Source organism: Asterias amurensis, chromosome 5, assembly GCF_032118995.1.
Source record: "Asterias amurensis chromosome 5, ASM3211899v1".
Taxonomy (NCBI): domain Eukaryota; kingdom Metazoa; phylum Echinodermata; class Asteroidea; order Forcipulatida; family Asteriidae; genus Asterias; species Asterias amurensis.
Genome location: NC_092652.1, coordinates 4,450,289 through 4,470,035, shown reverse-complemented (window position 1 = coordinate 4,470,035; position 19,747 = coordinate 4,450,289). Strand labels below are relative to the sequence as shown.

At 38.4% G+C, this 19,747-nt stretch overlaps 1 protein-coding gene across 2 annotated transcripts in view; it reads right to left on the bottom strand.

Annotated features, from left to right (window-relative positions):
* The window catches only part of LOC139937110 (NAD(P)H-hydrate epimerase-like), a 115,736-nt gene that overhangs the window by 12,268 nt on the left and 83,721 nt on the right, over positions 1-19,747 (bottom strand). The window lies entirely within an intron of this gene.

Genomic DNA, 19,747 nt, shown 5'->3' with positions numbered 1-19,747 from the left:
AATCCTTATTACTACGGATTATTCCTCCTGTGTGGATATTATATTCAGGATTTTCGACGATGTCAAAAACGTAACCACCTTTTGAATCTGAGTTATGTATTCCTTATTGGGATTATTCCTCTTGCGTGGAAGTTATTATATGCTCAGGATTTTCGTTTATATCTATTAAAAAAACAAAAACGCAACCATCATGCAGAATCGCTTCTCAGCTTGCGTAATCCTTCTTAGGGATTAAATGGACATATTCGCCCGGGTTTTCGACAACATCTCAAAAACATGACCACCTTTTGAATCTGAGATGTAGAATCTCTTCTCAGATTGTGTATTCCTTAATAGGGATTATTCCTCTTGCGTGGACAATATTCGCTCAGGATTTTCGTCATTATCTAAAAAACGCAACCATTATGCAGTATCACTTTATCAGATTGTGTATTCCTTATTAGGAAAGGAAGAAAACACCAAAAAACCTGAGCTAGAAATATCACTTGAACTGTAAGGTTGTCTGAACATTTTCTTACTTTCTTAGATCACATGAACTCAATGTATGCTGTATGCTGTATGCGAGCATTTGAATTACCCTTTTTGAGATCTAATAACGATTATTGTATTGTTGTATTGTACTCTGTGCCAGTTAACACTGTAGCAATTTACAAGCCACAAAGCTTGACTGATGTAAACCCACTGAGAATAAGGGCAACACCACCAATCTCTTCTTCTTCTTCTTCTTTTTCTTCTTCCGGGCTCCTTAATTGTATTGACGTATACTCTCTTTGGGAGGACAATGGGCACCAGGATCGATGATGAAGAGGTTAAGAAACAGCAAGAAGAGGCTTCTGGGGTCTTTGGATAATTGTCTTGAAATTGTCAGAGATTTTGTGCGTGGGTGTTTTAATTATATGGCACTGGGAAATTAGAGGGAAAATATCAAAAATTCCGTTCGAGTATTAAAATGAAACACTGTCTCCATCCGGATTCGATTGGTGAAATAAGATGTTGGCTGTAGACGTGGCGTGAGATGAATGTGCCGGTATGAATGTCTGATGCGACTAGAAATAAATGAAGACAAATATTGGATGGAAGTTTCAAATGTTAATTGTTAATCTGACTGGGATTTAAGGAAAATCACACACAAAAAGAAACTCAATCAACAAACATGTTTGTCCACTGGTGGTGATTTTTGATACCTTAAAAGCACTGGACACTATTGGTAATTACTCAAAATACATGTAGTTGTTAGCATAAAAACTTACTTGTTTTTGAGAAGATGGTTATTTCTCACTCAAATATTTAATCAGGCCTGAAGTCTTTTTCAGGAATCTGAAAGCACACAAACTTGTGTTTTTCTTTCATTATGCTCTTGCAACTTCGATGACCAATTGAGAATACTGATCTTTGACAATTACAAAAGGTTGGGTGGATTTCATAAAGAGTTAAGACAGGCTTATCTCGAGTTAGGACGAGTCACTCATCATCCTATCTCCTAGGATTTCACAAAGAGTGAAATCGACCCCTTTGCCTTTAACGAGACCAAGGACAAATCAAAAAAAGAGAAAACAAGAGGACTTCATAGGGGTATTCTAAAGACTGGAATGCTCAATGAGGAAATTTGTTTACAAATTAAGTCTATGGGAAACTGTTAAGTGCAGGAACAAAGGAAAGAACAAAAGAATGCTCCACAAGAGGATGCATTTATGTACACATCAAGGAACTATCCTTGACTTTCTAAAAAAGGACAAGAAAACAAAATTGTGCTGAGCGTCCTTGTCCAGATAAAGAACCTTGAATTATAACCAAAAAGGATTGCTTTTAAAGTGCAACTATTTATGCCACGGTTTTCCATTGTACATCTTGTGAGGTTCCGATAGAGATTGACATATTTCTCGAACAGAAATGCAATTTGCAAGGGTGAAAATTACCATGACCTTTTAACAATGAAGTCTAACGGGCACGTGATGCGCAAAACATGGAGTCAACTAATTCCTTTCTGACACCGGCCCTTTTCAAAACCACGGCTTCGGCTCCAGATTCAGCTCAGGCTAGCTAGGCCCCGTGAGTGTTTTGACATTTTGCGCGTGCTTTGCGTATACAGGCTCAGGGCTTTAGACGAGAGAAAGGATCCTTGAGACTGAAGCCGAATCAAAAGCCAAAGCTGTGGTTTCGAAAAGGACCCTAATGTATCTTGTTCTGAGTCTTCGGTAAGTCTTGTTATCTACAAATCTCATCTTGTACCTCCCACTTACATTCTGTCCCAGTGAATTATGATATAAATGGAAAAGCGCCATGGCTGAGCGGTTTAAAGTGTACAATGTACCTGAGCGGTTTAAAGTGTTTAAAATTCATAGGGCGTGGGCTTAAATCTAAGCCTATTGCTGCTTAAGCTTATTTGTGTGCTAACTTTAGCAGAACAATTTGCTTAAGCGTATTAAGAGTATTTCACAGGTAAGCAAGAATAAGATGGCCATCTTGCACATGTATGTACTATGTATTCGCATTGTTATTTTATTCATTTCCATACAGTAAGAGCAAAAAGATTAAGTTTACCTTAATTTTGGTGTGGTTACAGTTAGCAGTGCTATGACAAAGAAACTCATGCAGGAAAATCAGCCATTAAGTAGCTCAGATCTTGGGCTCTGATCGGTCAATATTCTTGTGTCCAGTGGAAAGACACTTTACCAAAGTTGCTGAAGTTGTCCATCAGATGGGACATTAAGCCGTTGGTAGGAGAGGTAGTGCACGTGGAAAATCCAAGACAGTGATTGGGGAAGAGTAGGGGTATACCAAAGTGTTTCTGGTTTATTGCAAGCACCCTTGTTTACAGGTTTCCTAGGGCCTTGTTTCAAGTGACAATGATTAAGTTTGCTATTGAGGTATCCTTGGTTTCACTACTGAAACAAAATCTTTAGAAATGCATAAAGCACAAAAAGTAGCTTAAGCACACAACAAAATTATGCTTACTAGAATGAGTTTATCAACCAAAATAACAAGTTTCCTACAGGCTACAACCCCCCCCCCCCCTGATTAAAACACTGACTGCCCCCACAAATAGTCATCACCAATATGAAATTGACAACAAGTCAGAAATGATTTGAAGAAACATACTCTAGTTTGGAGGCGAGGCAAATGGATGCTCCTTTCCCAAAGCCATACATTAATCGTCATAAAATATGCACAAACATGTAGACATTATAACCAGTGAGTGCTTCGTCACGCCTTACGAGGCGTATACTTCAAGATGCCTCAAAATCTCCCATATGCTTTACAAAACGACAGTGGAGTAACTAACATAACTCACTTTCCTGTCACTATATCTGTACGTGTGATCATCAGTGCCACAGATTGCCACTGTAGAACTTGTCCAAGCTTGAGAAATCTACCTCTGCAACGAGTGGCCTCATCGCCATTGCAATTGAGCACAGCTGGTGGCTACTCCAGGATATCCACTCAAAACATCAAAGCTCAATTTATCATTGTTTACCTTGCTTGTTGTTGTTTATTTTTCGCTTTATTTACCCCCATATGTTCGTGTTTGGGTGAATAGATGTTAACGGTTCTGTGGATGAACCGTTGTGGATTCCATGGGTTAGTTTTAGGGCTGCTGTATGGTGTTTTCTTGTATTATTTACCAAATAGATAATAATGAGAAAATAAAATTAGCTGTTGCAAACTGCTTACAAACCAAAAGGCCCTATGACATAAATGGACAAAATAGTTAATAGCCTAAAGTTTCGCACAGTCTGCCTCAAAGGCTAAATAAAAAAAAATGAAAAACATGAAGAGGCCATTAACTTTTTTTTTTTTTTTGCAAATAGATAATAGTAATAATAATTTACCAACAATGGAAACAAACGGTTTGTTTTACTTCTTTTACATCACACAAAAATTTGCTTCACGCTTGTAAATTTGGTTCGAACATGCTCTGCTCATTGTCAAAAATATTGCAAATAACTCTATATTATTTGTGATAATGTCCAAAGACATTTGAAGTTGGGCAATCAGCAGCCTACAATCAGGAAATCAACAGAGCGCGCAAAATGATCATCTTTAGTTTTACACTCCATGGAGCAGTTGGCCTAGTTCTTATTTAGGATGTAGCGAGATGTCACCACAGTCAGACATTAGGCTGAGTGTGTGCTAATTAGTAATTATCTCCCGAGTTGAAAAAAAAACCCTCAAAAAAGCAGCAATCCAGATTATAGGTTAATATTTTGATCAGTCATAGAATAGGGTCGTATTTTAGTAATGACCCAGATAAAAAGTGCAATAATGATGTTGAAAAGCCTAGTTCTAATTGAGGATGTAGCGAGATGTCACCACAGTCAGAAATTAGGCCGAGTGTGTGCTAATTGGTAACTAACTCCCAAGTATTATACAGTCCATCTGAAAGGTCATACTTTGGTATTTACAGTACAATAATTATGTAGCCAAAAGCCTTGTTGTTATAAAGATACAAACAAATAATGGCCTGACTTTTTGGCCCTAGCAGAGTCTTTCTCGAAGGCTTCGAGAGAGACTCCCATCAAAACCTTATCTTAAAGGGATGGTCACTGTTTGGTTCTTGGTGTCAGTTGAATACAGTGTCATCAAAAACTCTGCATCTATCCAGGTTTAGCGAGGCGACAGCCTGTACAGAGCAGAGTTTTTGAAGACACTGTATTCAACCTGGCCAAGAACCAAACAATGAACATCCCTTTAAAGACACTGGACACTATTGGTAATTGTCAAAACCAGTCTTCTCACTTCGTGTATCCCAACATATACACAAAATAACAAACCTGTGAAATTTGAACTCAATTGGCTGTTGAAGTTGCGAGATAATAATGGAAGAAAAAACACCCTGTGTCAAACGAAGTTGTGTCCTTTTTTCTGATGCTGATTTCGGGACCTCAAAATCTAATTCTGAGGTGAGGTCTCAAAATCAAAGTCAAATGTTTTAGTGGAAAATTACTTCTTTCTCGATAACTACATCACTTCAGAGGGAGCCCTTTCTCACAATGTTTCATACTATCAACAGCTATCTGTTGCTTGTAACCAAAAGTTTTTATGCTAACAATATTTTTGAGTAATTACCAATAGTGTCCAGTTCCTTTAAGATGAGCACCCCCAGCTTCAAGATCAGTTTCAAGATCCCCTAAAAGTTTAACTGTCACACTCTTAATGTGTTTGTGATCAATTGCTCTGTTTCTCAAGCCGCTAATGGCTGCTGTTGATTCTATTCTGTGAGGGTATATAGACAAGATAGACAATTGAATTTGTCTTACAGTGTAGTCAGGGCGGAGGAAAATGCCCCGGGTTTTTACCATGCCAGAGCGGTGGTTCAGGGGGGGTCATAGGTATTCACAGGAGTACTGTCTTTGATTCAATGAAACAAATGGTTGCCGCTGCCGAAGGACGCTATGATGAAGAACCCGACTTGAGAAAGTATTATTCAGGACACCCTAGAGGCCCATCATTCTCTCTCATATTCCCAGGCCATTATGAACATCATGAAACTCATGTTGACTGTGTATATGTTTTAGAGAACCGTCATGATTTTTTTAAAAAATTTTTTTTCGTGGTACCCCCTCGGGTATATTGACATTACAAGTGTCACTGATGACAGTGTGGCATCTAAGACAGGCAATAACACTGAGATTGATGCATGCAGCGGGAAAACTCATTCCCCTTTTTTTTTTAAGTCGAGGCAAGACTGCCGCCAGGGAAGCTGATTAAACAGAGAATATTTTGCACCAAATTAATTTCAGACATTTGGCACTTTCAAATTAATATGGTGTCGTCGTTCACTTCATGCTAGAATTCAAACTTATACCCTTTTGAAAAACATCTTAAGTATTAAATTGTTGAGCTTGCCCAGTTATAAAAGACAAACTCAATTCCTTGAAAAAGTAGGGAACCATGTTGTTCAATCAGTGCTTTGTATGACCTGTTTGACAATTTGTATTTGTATGGTAAAAAAATTATCCTTTGGTAAAAAAATTAAGTTTTTTTTTTAGTATAGCCTTGAACATGTAGTAAAGGGAGATTTTGTGTCATAGAAATAATTGATATGCCAATTTATAAATTATTTGGGATTGATCAAGAAAAAAAGACATACCACGAAGGAAACTGACTGGGTTGATCAAAGACAAAATTACAAATTATGTGGTTTAGGACTATTACTAGTGTAACGTACTGCTGCCAACAAGTCCTTGTTTGCTCTGTAGCCAATCGCAGGCAGAAAACAAACGAACTCAAACTATGTTCAATATGAAACACACTGATTTGTTTATTCTTCGAGAATGACAACTTATTGGATGCTCACTCACTGAACTCAGCATTTGGTCTGTCTACACAAATTAATCATACACATTACATTGCTAGAAAGGGCGCCAAAACAACGCATCTGGTCTGTGCACTTGGATAATCTCCTATCATTATGTTATACAATGTTATACATCAACAATTGCGCGCGATAGTTCATCCAATCACTGAACAGTTCACAAAGAGTTCCACAGAAGATATCCCTTTGTCCAAACTCCGCCGGTGGCTTAATCCTTGCTCCGACGGCACTCTTCCAGCGGCAGAAGTCTGCGTCACACTAAGTATTAGATGAATGAAAAAAATGGAATGGACTTCAAGATTGCTGTTGCCCTAGTCTTGGCCTTGGTGCATCAAACACATTACGATATTTTAATGACAACAAGAGCCTTGCCCCTTTGGGAGTAAGCTTTCAGGCCTGCAAGGGGCGGATGAGAAGATGAGTTATCTACTAATGATTTTAGTCGACAGGAAGAAAGACAGAGAAGATTTTAGTAAATGATTTGGAGATAAGAAGGGAAAGGGGATAGAGTAAAAACAGATTACACTGTTGGAGGAGAGAGAATCAACAGAAAATCTCTCGATTTTATATTCAGGAAACTTGAGTGAGTTCGATGACCTGTAGCACTTCCAACTCTGTTTGAGTAATAAGAAATTAAGCCACCGGCAGAATTTCATCTGTAAAATTGTTGCGAGATCACAAAAAGCGTTTTGGAAAGCATTAGCATGAAGGCTTTCTACGTGGGCAGGAATAATTTTTTACTGAACAAAATATTTAGGTTTTCATAAGGTGCTATGGGGCACTTACAAGATAAGAACACACCGTGTAGGAAGTTGTTTTCTTCGATCGCTTGTCCTTAAATCGGAACACTTGGGGCTGGGGGTACTTTAAAGCTTGACGACGGATGAAGAATTAGAGGTTGGAGGATCATATTAGAGCTCGTTCACTCTGATCATTGACTTCAACAAACACAGATCCTAAAGTCAAACGGAGAAATAATTTGACAGGGTTGTTCAGAGCTATTCTCCATTGATATTGGAAGGAAACCTCTTTCCTCTTAAATTAAAAAACATTGTACTTCTCAAATCCTTTGAATTTCAACCAAACTGACTCTAAACTAAATAGCAAAACTCTAAGTTTGCCGATCACAATGTTGACACTTAAGATCTTAAGATGGCGATAAGACTGTGTGCAAGTCTTGAGCATAATTTGCTTTGGTCCCATATACATTGCTTTAATGTGTGAAAGAAACAAACTTCCAAACTTTTGTTTTGAAAATGCACAAAACTTGCACATGCGGGTAATAGTTATTATGCGAGATAAAATCTTGAGAAAAACATTGATTCTGAGAGGAAATGTGAAACTCTCAATGTCTTGTCTTGTTAGTGTGCTCTGCTCATCTGCAGGATAACGCCCACTGCTGCTGATGCTCCAATAGAGTTGAGGAGGATCAAGTAAAGGTGAGAACAGTTGATGACAATCATAGCTCTCTCAAAGTGTGAATTTTCTTAAAATTTACACGATGAGATCCCACGGTTTGTAAATTATGCTCCTCACTGCATCTCTGATAGGTACAGCCTCGGTTAAAACAAACAGCCCGGGGGAGGGTTGCAGTAAAAGATTCTATGACTCACTGCAGGTGAGAATCAGAGTCAATGATCAAGTTCAAAGAAATGTGTCGCCCTCTTTAAACAGGCGTCTCAGTAAGAAAGAAAAATAAGGACCCAGTTAGAGAGAGAGAGGAAGATGGATTGAGTCAGAAATAAAATACCGCTATGTTAAGGATGGGAATCCAATGGTAAGAGTTCCCCCTTAAGGCATGTTATCTCGCTGGGTGTGAGTATTTGCTCTGTCGGCGCAGGAAACTGTCAGAAAAAATGATGCGGATTGGGTATCGTCACGATGAGGAATCCGAGATGGAGTTCATCATCCAAGATTGCAAATAATCGTCTGTCTGTCTTGAGCTCATGCTGTGATGATGATAGTATTTTATTATGGGACAGGATGTCAAGTATCGTATTGAGAGGTGATACCTAAAAGGTGATACATAAAACTAAAAGGGTCTTTCGATTTATGCATACATTGCAAGGAAAGGTTTTTACAAAAACTATCTGCCATATAAAGGTAGCAATGATTGATTTAGTTTGGAAACAAAAACAGCCAAAGAAACTATAGACGATTGGAATTTTACAACACAATAGACTTAATTTCAGAGCCAACTGTTACTAAATTCTGAACAAAAAGAAGAGAGATAGCCGTTGACAACTGCCTAGCAAAGAAAGTGTAGTTTAACTGTTTTAAATCGACATATATGTTTCAACCAAAACCCTTTAACAACAGCATGAAAGCTGAAAAAGTAAGTGGCCATTTTCCCGGTCAGGCGGGGGTGCTAAGCAGCCGGCCTATAACCATGATCCACACAGTTCACCAGTCTCATTATTTACCAGGATGTGGTTGAAACATCAACTCCTCATTTCCATGCGAGTCCTTCAAGATTCCTAAGTAACCACTTTGTTGAGGTGTTCCTCAATTTACATGACAATTTCTCCAGGGAGAGAGAAACTGACCTGGTTTTGTCCGTTCCATATTTACACATCCTGCCGCGGTCACAATGAGAGGGAGCAACCCCCACCCACTTCTTTGAACTGAAACTACCGGCGCTGAAGAGAACTGTTATCATGACTGTCTGCAGCTGAATTATATGCTAAGTTCACCAGTGAAGAAGAGCTGCCAACATCTGCATCTTGCAATTAGGGAATTTTTTTCCAACAATCAGGGAGATTTTGAGAGTTACATGTATGCAACATAATAGGGGAACAGATTTCCATAAACAGGGAGATTTTCAAATTTGTTCATCATGATATGGAAAGATTTGTTTGTTTTCAGGAAACTTCCTGCAGAACCTGCAGAATCAGGGAGAATTGAAGCTCTTCAGTGTGGATCAAAGACAACATTCCTAAAAAGCTCTGTACAGTAGCTGGGGGCACACATGATGACCACCCCCCCCCCCCCCTCCAAAAAGTCGCCAGCGGGTGATCTTTGACGATAACAATTTGTTCAATACGATTCGATTTGATTCAATACTTTTACTGGATTTAAATCAAAAATGACATTATTTAAACAGGCAAAACAATTTTGCAGGATGTTTACGACCATTACACAAGTTCTTTTCTGGGTCTTTACAACCCTACCTTTAAGTATACCATTAACCTTTTCAAAAATTAATACCAAACAAATCTCTCTCATACCCACACAGTATTTGAGAACCCTATATGCTCCCACGCACATTACTTCAGCTTCTAAATAAAACAAAATCATCCACTTTAACAACATACAGTACAAGTCCAATATTTCAGCTCTCCATGAAATCGATAAGCGAAGCAAATTAAATTGGCTGAGTTGATGATAGCACTAACCAGCGAGGAAACATAGTCAGTGATTCAATGTTGAATGACACACAATAGATTACAATTCTCTCAATTATACACACACATACAGAGTTCATTTTGTACATCCATGCAGTACACAGTGTTGCCGATTGGAGCATAATAATTGGACCATTTTTTGTTGTTGAGAGAGTCAAGTTCTTGTGTATTTGTGTTGGCAACAAACAGTCTCTAAGTCCCCTTGCAATTTTCTCTCTGAATCCAGACAACTTTAAAGCTGCACGGCCCTTTCATATGCCTTACTGAGATATGGCGGACACTGTTACATCACTGTAAGGTTTGGGTAAATTTGTGTGCTTACACCCAAACCAAACAGTACACTCAATTACGTGCGCCAGTAACTGCCTAACTCGAACAAATTACATTCTGAGAAAAGACAGTACAGGGATAAAGCTGTGTTGCCATAAAAACAGTACACAATGTAAAGACAAGTTGAAATCGGTGCGTGGGTAAAAAAATATTTTTAAATAGAGCTTAACCGATTTTAACTTTTTTCAATTCCTTTTTTGGCTGGCCCATTTTCATGTAATTGTTCTCGTTCTGTCAATTTTGTAATTTTTTGTTGTAACTCTTAATAATTTTCTTTCTTGGTGTTCTTGACATTGAGATTTTCTTTTATCGTGCCTTTTTTTATATAAATATATATTTTTAACATATTTATTGTAATGTTTGTAATTTCAAATACAATTTGGCTTTTTGCTGTGACTTTTGAAATGCTTTTAATAAACCAATAAAACAATTTTTTTTAAAATAAAATAAATAAAAATAATAATATCCTTTATTCCGATGCAAATTTAACATCTCTGATATCGCTGCGGTACCCGCTGCCAAAACATAGGATTCGAACTGCTTTTAGCGACCAGGCAACCTCAGTAGTCTAGTTGGTAAGACACTGCTCTAGAATTGCAAGGGACTGGGTTCGAATCCCACCCGAGTAACATGCCTGTTGTATGTTTTCACAGGACTCGGGAAAGTACTGAGTATACAGTGCTAACACACATCGGTGCATGGGTATAAAAAACATAAAAAAATACAAGTTGACATGTTATAATCACATCCAGACATAGCATGCCTTTGAAACTTTGAAATGGAAAAACCTCAATTTATCCTGAAATTAGCACATATGAGTTTGTGAAATGGGTGCAGCATTTGGTTTCAACTTGATGTATCACACTAAAATTGATATATTCAGGCCTGATGCTCAGTTTTTTTTAAAGGGGCCAGGGGCACCAAGGCATTTTTTCCCCCTTGGTAAACACCCTATGAGGAAAATGTAAAAACAAAATCAACATTTGAAGGGGACGCCAGGCCTGCTATTGCAAGCTTTGTTTTTGCTGAAAGCAAATTTAGTTCAATCCTCAAGTTTTAATTATTTACAAAGTGCTTCACACACAAAAAGCAGAGAATATCTGAAAGACTTGGGGCTACCTCCATGGCGGTTTAAATGGTTAGAACAAAAGTGGCAAAATACAGTGATTGAATTGTTGGTACCTAGTTATTATTTTTTTTAAATGCAAGTTCGCCCCAAACGAGGCTGAAAGCCACTCTTGGTATGGGGCTACAAGAGGAAAAAATATTTAATGTGAAAATAACTCAGGGGAGCTGAAGGTAGGAATTGATATGCCTCTTAAAACAGTCTAGATTGTAGGGTGGAGTGAAACATGCACCAGGCAGGGAGTAACAAAGAGAAGCAGTATGTGGAATAAAGCTGTTGGAATGGCTCCTGGTTCTACATCTCAATTTGACTCAAAACGGTGACTGTGTATATGTCTCAAAATTATGATCAGTCTTTTTTTTTTGCGGGGGGGGGGGGGGGGGGGTATGTTTGTGTTTCATTTAATCAAAGAGGAAGAAGACAAAAATAAACCTTGATAATGTGATTTGACTCTGAGAGAATTCTATGACCAATGCATTTGGTTGAAAATAGCCACACGGAAGAGAGAATAGAGTTTATAATCAAATTAAAAGCAATCAAGGAAGGTCTGAGACATGGAGATATTTCTTTAGAACTAAAAATATTCACGAAATTTCTGAATATCAGATTGTTCTCTTGTAGTGAGGTCACTAGGCTCGGAGGTGATCACCAACATGGCAAAGTTGGAAGCATGTGATTAGTGAGGCTATTCCACATGGGCTCCTTAAACATAAAGCTGGGCTGCTTAAACAAACTCCCCAATAACTAACTCAAACTCATCCCTTGTAAACGGAGATAAACATCAAGATGCCCCAGTTCATTCAGAAGCTGTCGTAACCGGTCGGTAAATCTCACACTAAACAGGGTAGGTGCCCAGGGTATGCTTAAACATAAAGGTAGCTAAAGTGCAGGGGATAAAAGTCTCAGATGGTACAGTTGTGCTTTTCTGTATAACTGGGCACTGGGAATCTACTGATACTCAAAGCACAAAATCCCTCACAAAACCAGTTTGCACTATTTTCAGCAAATGTATTTAGACAATTTTCACAGGTTGTTTTCATGGTGTGCCCTTTGAAAACTAGAAGGAGAATGAAGTTTCTACTGTTTCCCCCAAAACACTGATGTAAGCCTTAAAGTGCAGGCTGATGTGCCGTCCTGTTTGTGCGCATTTAAAGGTTACAGTTGTCAATATACTGTCATGTATCATCAAGCACTCACTCCATGCATTTAGAGACTGCCTGCTAAAAGATTCACACCCAATTGATTTGTGTCTTTACTTTATTGGCATATTTTATCCACTTCTTAATTATATTGATGTGCCTCATCGCAAAACAAAAAAAACACCTGGAGAAACAAACTCCCCAATAACTATCTCAAACTCATCCCTCTTAAACATCAAGATGCAAGAATTACGGCCAGAGGTCCCCCATACTAAACTCTTTTGGCAAACTCATAAATATTCCGGACGGAGACACCCCCGTGTAACGCATGCCTGATTTGTACTATTGAGCAGCGCCTGCCTGATGCCCCAGTTCATTCAGAAGCTGTCGTAACCGGTCGGTAAATCTCACACTAAACAGGGAAGGTGCCCTCTGAGTAGGGGGTCTAAGAGTTAGACAAGAGATCAGGTTTTATGCATGGATCGGGGCAAGTTGACGATTATTCATGACGAACACGCCGCTGGGCTGCCAGCATGTATCAAGGCTTCCAGAGCTTGAACAGAATTATGTATGTCTTAAAGGCACTGGACACATTTGGTAATTACTCATAATAATTGTTATCATAAAACTTACTTGGTGACGAGCAATGAAGAGCTGTTGATAGCATAAAACATTGTGAGAAATGCATGGCTCCCTCTAAAGTAACATAGTTTTTGAGAAACAGGTAGTTTCTCACTCAAATAATAAAATACTTCAGCTGAAGCCTTTTATTATGTATCCATGAAAGCACACAAAGTAATGCAACAAGGGTGTTTTTTCTTTCATTATTCTCTTGTAATTTCGATGACCAATTGAGCCAAAGTTTTCACAGGTTAGTTATGTTTTGCATATGTTGGGATACACTAAGTGAGAATTACTGGTTTTGACAATTACCAAAGGTGTCCAGTGTCTTTAAACAACCGTTTCCATCAAAGCAGCTTGCAAGAGGCACACCTTACAAAACAGTCTAAATTGGTTACATCAGATCAATGACATTTTCAGTTGTTAGGGCTGGGGAGGGGAAAATGATAGGTGTGGGTTACTCGTCTTACAGAGAATAAAGTCCCTGAACTTCCAGGTTATGACACCGACATACTCTACATCACCTATGACCTTTTATTGTAAGTTTACTTAATGCCCCGATTTGTGATTTTGTATAACAAACCAGTGATGATGAAGTGGAATGAGTATCAATGTGCCATCTTGATTTTGCCACAAATGAAATCAATGTAACCAAACCGAGGCTGGAAGGGAACATAGTCTGGTTCCTTTTTGTAAAACGAATATCAGCATCCATTACTGTTGTTGGATAAAGGAACAAGTCCAAGACGGTGGCAGGATTATAATGGTCTAAAGACGGATTTGGACATCAATGAGTTTGTTTTCTCTCACTTGATTCCTTGTTGCCCTCTACCTCAAAAACTCTGTCTAATGTTAGAAACATTGTGCATGATGCTTCAAAGTTGATGACGAAGCCAAAGCCAGAGTCGGGGCCCGAGCCGATAATAAATAAAAAAAGCCCTAAGAAAAGAATACTTTACTACTACGAAAAACATCTCTGCTAAGAGCGCCAGCACAAATTAATCACAAACACTTCCAACATTGCTTGATAACAACTTTAAAACCGAAAAACACTTTGAACATAAACGTTTTTACAAGAGCGTTTCATCCCTTAGTGGGGACTTGAGTAAAAAGAGCAAGAGAGAAGGTGCTTGACTTGACACCATCTTCAAATTGTCTTCTACTTTTCAAATGGAAAGCTTATTGACATAAAGAATTTTCCCCATAAGCCTTAACCTAATAAAAGGATTCATGTCAAAACAAACTGCACTACACACTGACTTCTCTCCTTGACACTAGTCGGCCATTCATGCCAAGCTCATTCTTTATTTATTTTAGCCGAGAGGCAAGGTGGTTTACTCCGTCGAGTCGCTCAGAACCGATTTCCTGTAAATTGTGATTCGCTCTAAGCATGTCGAAAGATTTCCTGCAATTAAATTCACAGAGATTCCTTTTTATTTTGATTGTGTGTCTGAAATGTCAAAGGAAGTGAAGATTTTTTTTTGTCTTCTGTTGCAAAAAGCTTCAGGAAATTTCCAAAAATAAATGAACGTCAAATAACAACATTTGCGTGCATTTAAATTTGGCAAAGGACTGCAGAAAACCTACAGATTTTATTTTTCAAATCACTACTCCTGAGCTTACGGAAATGAAGACCACAATTGGTCTGAAATTTACAACCAATGTTTTCAAAACTAAGGCTCAGGGCTTAAGCCCCACTTGCTTTGTCTCAAACCCCATACGGACAGCACATGTTTTCGAAGTAAGCCCAAGCTCGAACCAAGCCCAAGCTCAAGGCTGAACCAAGCCTAAGCCTGAACCAAGCCCGACCAAGGTTTCCAAAATGGTCTATGTTCCATTAGAATAGAATGAAAATATAATAATAATAATAATAATAATAAGGAAAGTATTTCTCAACATATCATATAGAATGTCTTGAACATCATATCACATTGCCATCACGGCTGATATTTTGGTTGTCACAACTTTTAATTCCATTTGACTTTTTCTGAAAAACTGCTTGGTTGAGGGTAGGGCACCACATCTCACATATACAACCAGACTTAAAAGTACATGTTTAGATCACAAACTTGATGAAAAAATCATCTGTTTAAAATGCTCTCCAAGGTTTCCAGCCGACAAGAAAGCAAAGAGGACAGAGTCCTCCAGATGTTGAAATTGAAAGTTACCACCCCCCCACTCCCAAGACAATCCTTCTTGAGTGCCGTTTATTGTTTTTACAACACTCTTCTCTAGGCAACTCCCTTGTGGCACACTACATTAAAAAAGGTAATCAGTGAGAAACTGCCCCCATTGCAGGGTATACTCACGTCTAGTTTACCCTGCCAATTTGATTTAAAAAAACAATTCCCCGTGGTATCCTCCCACTGCTGACAATTTGATAAAGACCAAGGGAGATCTTCAAATCCCACGCAGTCCGGGTTTAGGGACTTCATCGATTTCCTAACATTCAGTTAACATGGAGCTATGGAGTTAAAGGAGTGCTGCCAACTCTCCCTGATTCTGCAGAAAGATTTCCTGGAAAAAACAATCTTACAAAGTTCTGATGAACACCTTGAGGAGTTTTAATCTGTATTATGGTAATAGTAGTTGCTTCCCAAACTGTCCTGTGGAAATATTTCCACCTGTTAAAGCCATTGGACCCTTTCGGTACAGGAAAAAAAAAAGCTCACAGATTTACAAATAACTTACAGGGTTTAGAGAAGGTAGTGGTGAAATACTTCTCTTGAAATATTATTCCATGAAACGCTTTACTTTTTGAGAAAACAGTAAAACAATATCAATTCTCGTTAACGAGAATTACGGATTTATTTTAAACACATGTCATGACACGGCGAAACGCGCGGATACAAGGGTGGGTTTTCCCGTTATTTTCTCCCGACTCCGATGAACGATTAAGCCCAAATTTTCACAGGTTTGTTATTTGATATAGAAGTTGTGATACACGACAATACTGTTTCCCGAAAGGGTCCAATGGCTTTAAAGGCAGTGGACACTATTGGTAATTACTCAAAATTGTTATTAGCATAAAACCTTACTTGGTGATGAGTAATGGGGAGAGGTTGATAGTATAAAACATCGTGAGAAACGGCTCCCTCTGAAGTGACGTAGTTTATGAGAAAGAAGTAATTTTCCACGAATTTGATTTCGAGACCTCATTTATTTAGAATTTGAGGTCTCAAAATCAACCATCTGAAAGCACACAACTTCGTGCAACAAGGGTGTTTTTTCTTTCATTATTATCTCGCAATCTCGACAACCAATTGAGCTCAAATTTTCACAGGTTTGTTATTTTATGCGTATGTTGAGATACACCAAGTGAGAAGACTGGTTTATGACAATTACCAATAGTGTCCAGTGTCTTTAAATTATTTCCACCTGAAATGCGGTCCTCTCTGTGAAAATGTGTGACTGCATGCAATCTCACTTCAAGTGCTTTATAGACATCGAAAACAATCAATCATTCAAAATCAATCATAAAATTTACAGGGCGCCACTCCAATAGTCACTGCTCATAGTGCCTCTTGAAATTGGGTACGTTTTGATCATTACGAAAAGATAAGACGACTTAAAAAGGTTCAGAGGTTAGTTTTTGAGATGTGTTTCTTTCTTGAGAATACAAGAAGTGACGATGTTATCAGCTGTTTTCTATTTTTTATTAAAATATTATACCGGCAAGTATCTCAGTTGAGTGTTCACAAGATAGATCTTAAGATAAGTTTTTCAAAAAGACAAGATATGATGATGCTATATGCTCATTGCTGGGTTTTTTTCTTGAAATTCTTGAAATATAAAAATAAATAAAAAATTATTTCATTTGAGGGGTCACAGGTCATTCTTAAGATGTGTTTCTTGAGAAGGAGAAACATGGTGGTATTGTAAGCTGTTTTAAAAACAAAACTTGTTACTGACACGCAAGTAAGTTTCTTGAGAAAGTATGAATTTGATGTTGTTATAAGCTGTTTATTTTTCCTTAAATCTACGGACATACTTTGGTAATGATCCTCAAAAGAAAATATACAAATTTTGGTAAGCATCCTCCATCCTGCGAACAAATTTTGTCTGAAGTGCCGCAGCCCGTTGATAAAAAATAAATAAAGGTATGTTGAAAAGTGTCAATCTCCAAGGACCGCCTGCAGAAATCCAAGAAACGATTCATAGCGAAGATAAACATGCATTTGGTTTCATTTGATTGAAGAGTGCGTTTTACTGCTACTCGTGTATTTTATCAAAGAAACATTTTAAGATCAGATACAAATGTTTTGCCGGGAAAAAAAAATCACCCAAAACCATATTTTAATTCCAAGGGAACCCTAATTCTCAAAATAGTCTCTCCTTTCAACATCTGCAAAGCTCCTCGCTAAAGTAACATTTTTCTGGTCAATAATTTATGAAGTTATTTACCGACGCTGCCTTTAAGATTGCCTGGTACGGGTGTCTCTATCACCTTACCCCGTGGACAGTACGTATGCACCTGCAACTATGGCTCCAAAATAATCCGTCCTTGTACACACTCTGCGCTCAAGGGTAATGTTGCAGTATTAATTCCCTCTCAGCCGGGGTTTGCTACTCCCATCTTCGATCCATCATGGCCACAGATTGATAGGACTCAAGGAAATGGGGCATGGGGTAACTACACTCACGACAAGATGCTTTCCTTAAATGTCTGCTTTATTGTGAGGGTGTTGCATGCTCACAGCAAAGGTACATTTTTAGTTTTTCTTTAAAGAGTGCGTCTGACAAACAGTGAAGAAATGTCAGTCTTAGATGTGGGAGGAAAAACCCAACTATAGGGAAAATGCATGCGATCAAGGAAGGCACATGTCTAAGATTCAAACTGGGGTCCACAGAGGTGAAAGGCAGGGAAAGAAACCACTGAGCCAGCCTGAAGTGAATGCCTATAACATACACTACCCAAAATCAAAAGCCTTCAAAAGCTTAAACTATTCACCAATTGAAACTGCCCAAGTAAAACTGCCCATGGAGTCAAAAACAGTTAAAGGCAGTGGACACTATTGGTAATTGTCAAGGACTATCCTTCACAGTTGGTGTATCTCAACATATGTATAAAATAACAAACCTGTGAAAATTTGAGCTCAATCGGTCATCGAACTTGCGAGATAATAATGAATGAAAAAACACCCTTGTCACACAAAGTTGTGTGCATTTAGATGGTTGATTTCGAGACCTCAAGTTCTAAATCTGAGGTCTCAAAATCAAATTCATGGAAAATTACTTCTTTCTCGAACACTATGGCACTTCAGAGGGAGCCGTTTCTCACAATGTTTTATACCATCAACCTCTCCCCATTACTCGTCACCAAGGAAGGTTTTATGCTAATAATTATTTTGAGTAATTACCAATAGTGTCCACTGCCTTTAAAGTCATACTGAATTTCAGGGTTCAAATTTGGGGGAATAGCCACAAGACTGCATGACTTGTAGCCCAAAACTTTTACTGGACCAGAATTACTTTTACAAGACCAGAATCAAAATGAGTTGAAAAAGCACCAAGAGAAAATCTATCTCATTTAGAATTGAAATATTATATTCGTTAGATTCATAGTCAACTATTTTCTCACAAAGATCTTACACAATGGGTGCGTTCGTTTAGCTTCCCTTGGTCGACCCCGGTCTGCCCCCGGTGCGTTTGAATAGCTTTGACGTCATTTCAGAGGCTCACCCGGGTCAGCCCCCAGTACCCTGCTTGTGGAGTGGGTCACTTGGGGGTGACCCGAGATACATGACGTCACCACGAGAGGGCGAGTGTGATCGTTCGATTAGCTCATGTCAGAGGCTCACCCGAGTGAGCACTGCGGGGTCGACCCAGGGAAGCTAATCGAATGCACCCATAGAGAGCCTAATATTATCCAGTTGAAAACTTTACTGGCCCAATGCTTAAAAACACTGGCCTCAGGTCTGGTGTCCAGTGTTAATATTGAGCCCTAACATTATGCACACACTCATTCAAGAAAAAACAACAACCAAGATGAGCTTTTTTATCAGAGAAAAAAAAACAGACTCTTTCTTGAACCTCTTTATTTCTTTATCAACTTCTTGATAATGGACACTATTGGAAAATGTCAAAAACCAGTCTTCTTACTTGGTGTATCTCAACATAGGCATAAAATAACAAACCTGTGAAAATTTGAGCTTGATTGGTCGTCGGAGTTGCGAGATAAATATGAAAGATAAAAACACCCTTGTCACACGAACTTGTGTGCTTTCAGATGCTTGATTTCGAGACATCAAATTCTAAACTTGAGGTATCAAAATCAAATTCAAGGAAAATTACTTCTTTCTCGAAAACTACGCCACTTCAGAGGGAGCCGTTTCTCACAACGTTTTATACTATCAACCTCTCCCCATTACTCATTACCAAGTGAGGTTTTTTGCTGATAATTATTTTGAGTAATTACCAATAGGGTCCACTGCCTTTAACCGGAACATGGGTGCAGAATATTCAATGAGGTTTACTAAAAAAAATACACAGCTGCCATCATTTGCATCTTGCAATCAGGGAGATTTTCAAATTTGTTCATCAGAGCATGGATAGATTGGATTATTTTTATCACATTTTCTGCCGATCAGTTATTGTTTGCCGTCCCTCAAACAATGCAGATAAGATGAGAGAGTCCCTGTTGCTCCAAGCAACAGAGGCGCAATACTTCACAATTTTCATTCATATCACACAGATAATCTTGATCCATCCATCTTTAAGAACTTGAAGTGTCATCATGTGAGCCCACTCTTGTTTTTATGAATAAATTATCCACACCACACTTTGTTCTCATAAATTTTTTCGATTTAGA